The 2,674-nt window shown below is 45.7% G+C and overlaps 1 protein-coding gene across 2 annotated transcripts in view; it reads right to left on the bottom strand.

The window, feature by feature from the left end:
• CCDC32 (coiled-coil domain containing 32) overlaps nt 1–2,674 on the bottom strand; it is a 13,689-nt gene that overhangs the window by 10,743 nt on the left and 272 nt on the right. The window contains exon 1 of one of the 2 annotated variants that reach the window (XM_006158696.3): nt 2,646–2,667. The exons of the other annotated variant lie outside the window; for it this stretch is intronic. The gene's annotated coding sequence lies outside the window, so the exon portion shown is untranslated. Of the gene's footprint in view, nt 1–2,645; nt 2,668–2,674 lie in introns of those variants that run through there. 2 annotated transcript variants of the gene reach the window in all.

The raw sequence follows: 2,674 nt of genomic DNA, 5'->3' as shown, positions 1-2,674 counted from the left end.
ATGCGAACCGCAGTTGACTATGTGGGAGTCCAGCGACATAGCCATTACGCTAACTGCTGGTTCCCTTGTTTTTGTTTTGTTTTTTTGTTTGTTTGTTTGTTTGTTTGTTTGTTTGTTTTTGACCAGAGAGAGAGAGAAAGTGAGAGAGAGAACAAACTGCCAGTTCTAGAACTTGAACCATAGTCAGCCATGTGGAGTCCAGTGCCCCAACTACCATGCAACCTGACAGCCCCTAAAATAATTATTTTTTAAAAAAGAAGAGAAAGAAAATTTAGACTTTTAGGGCCAGCCCCATATTGCAGTAGTTTAGAGAACTGGATTCCACATGGCTGATTGTGGTTCAAGTCCCAGCCCCACCAACTTGAAAAACATGCTGGATACATGTGCATTCATGCCCCAAATCCCAACAGGATGGAGAAATGCAGGAGAAAGCACTGCGATGTGTGACCACAACCCCCTCTCACTCTCCGTCTCTCTCTTGTAAGTGCATGCATCCTCCAGCAATTTAAAAAAAAAGTTACTTATACAAGACTTAATTTTTTTCTATTAGATTGATATTTTACAGATAAAAAAGGTAAGTGGGTTCCTCTTCTGGCTCTGCACTAAAGTGTTTTCATAATGAAATTTGTCTTTAAAAATGGGATTTCTGGGGGCCAGCAGGTGGCGTAGTGGTTAAGGCGCTGGGCACTCCCACATGACTGACCATGGTTTAAGTCCTAGACTTGGTGGCTTGCTTTCTCTCTCTCGCTCTCTCTCTCTCTCTCTCTCTCTCTGTCTCTCTGGTCAAATTAAAATAAATGAATAAATGAATGAATAAATTAAATTAAGTAATTCTTTAATAAAACAGATTTCTAGAAGCAAGACATACATACAAGGACAAACATTGTAGGACTCCATTTATATGAGGTACCTAGAGTAATCTAATTCACAGTAATAGAAAATAGAATGGTAGTTGCCAGAGCTTGGGGCAGGGGGTATGGGAATTGTTGTCTAATGGGTACAGAGTTTCTATTTGGGAAGACAGAACACTGTTTGTTTGTATGTTTGTTTTTGAAGAGAGAATTTTGCTGTAGGGTGGGTGTGCCACCAGAGAGACACAAAAACAGAAAGCAAGAACCTCCCCTAAGGAGGATGGTCATGCCACAGTCCTTTCTCCTCCAGTCTCCTCTGGGGATTTTGGACTTGCATTCACATGCACCTGGTGTGAGTTTGAAGCTGTAGGGCCCAGGACTTGAACCCTAGTCAACTACTTGAGAGTCTAGCCATGTGACCATTACACCATCTGCTGGTCCTTAGAAAGTTCTTTTCTTTTTGGAGAGGTTTTCGCTATAGGGCGCATGCACTCGCCAGACAGAGAGAGGTAGAGAGACAGAAAGCGAGAAATCACCCCCCAGGGGGGATGGCTACGCCACAATCCTTTCTCCTCCATTCTCTTCTCAGGATCTTGGGCACGCACACACATGCGCCCAGCGTGAGTTTTAAGCCACCAGCTGCGGGTCGCCAACCGCAGTCGGCTACGTGCGAGTCCAGCGACATAGCCATTACGCCAACTGCTGGTCCCCCTTATCGAAAGTTCTTGAGATAGCAGTTATGGATGCACAAGAATATAAATACCATTGAACTGTACACACAGAAATGGTTAAAATGAAAAATTTCATACTATGTATATTTTATACCCCCCACTCCTAACACACACACACACACACACACACACACACACAGGGATTTCTATGACATAACCAGTGTGAGCAACCCGCCTGCACTTTCCTCCAGAGACCTTCAAAATGCAGCAGTTCTCTCTTCAGACAATCACATTCTGTCTTCAGAACACAAACTAAGGGTCAGTCACAGTTCCAGATCCATGAAGACAGAAAAAGTGTTGCTTAGCGAAAAATGTCTGTCAGAGAGTACTGTCATAATGAGGGCCATGTTTTCATTACATGCAGAAGCTGGGCTACACACCTCGTGTTCTTATTTTAGTAATCCAAAACACTGAAAGGCGGGCATTTTCATTATTTTACAGATGAAGAAACTGAAGTTCAGATGAGTAACTTGCTCAAGGACACATTACTGATATATGGCGAATCCTTGGTTGAAAATCAGATCCGTGCAGCTCCAAAATCCGCACTTTTACCCAATACTAGTCTGCCTGTTTGGGAAATACACTGAAAGCAGCCCAGGCAGGGATTGGGGCAAGGGCTGTGTACAGAGGCTGGGGGCTTTTATAACTATCTAAGCTTATTGGATAAGTCGGCACTTCTTTTAAGAGAGGCCTTAGATCAGGAAGGTTGCGTGGGGCAAGATCTGAATAATTCCAGGCATCAGAACCCAGCCAGCGCAATGCCTCGAAATAAAACGTACAACTCTGGAACGGCAGCCCCGGATGAACTGACGCCATGCGTTACAATGAACCTTCACTCGATGTCATCGGAGCCCACCCAATCCAGAACTTTGCTCGCACCAGCGCCCAGCTTGCCTCTGCCCCCGGGGCTTCCAGACTGCAGGCCTCAGTCGCTCCAGCCTCAAGGACTGCCTGAGCGAAGTGAATCAGGTCTCACGAACCCTCTGTGGTATTCTGGGGTCAGACCAGACTAAGGGTCGGTCACTGCGGATACAAAACGCTGGGCACCCCCGCCCCTCCTCACCTGCCGCAAACGCCGGGCCAGCAGCTGGC

Source organism: Tupaia chinensis, unplaced genomic scaffold (genome assembly GCF_000334495.1).
Source record: "Tupaia chinensis unplaced genomic scaffold, TupChi_1.0 Scaffold000605_1, whole genome shotgun sequence".
NCBI classification, from domain to species: Eukaryota; Metazoa; Chordata; class Mammalia; order Scandentia; family Tupaiidae; genus Tupaia; species Tupaia belangeri.
This window is presented reverse-complemented; position numbering and strand designations above follow the sequence as displayed.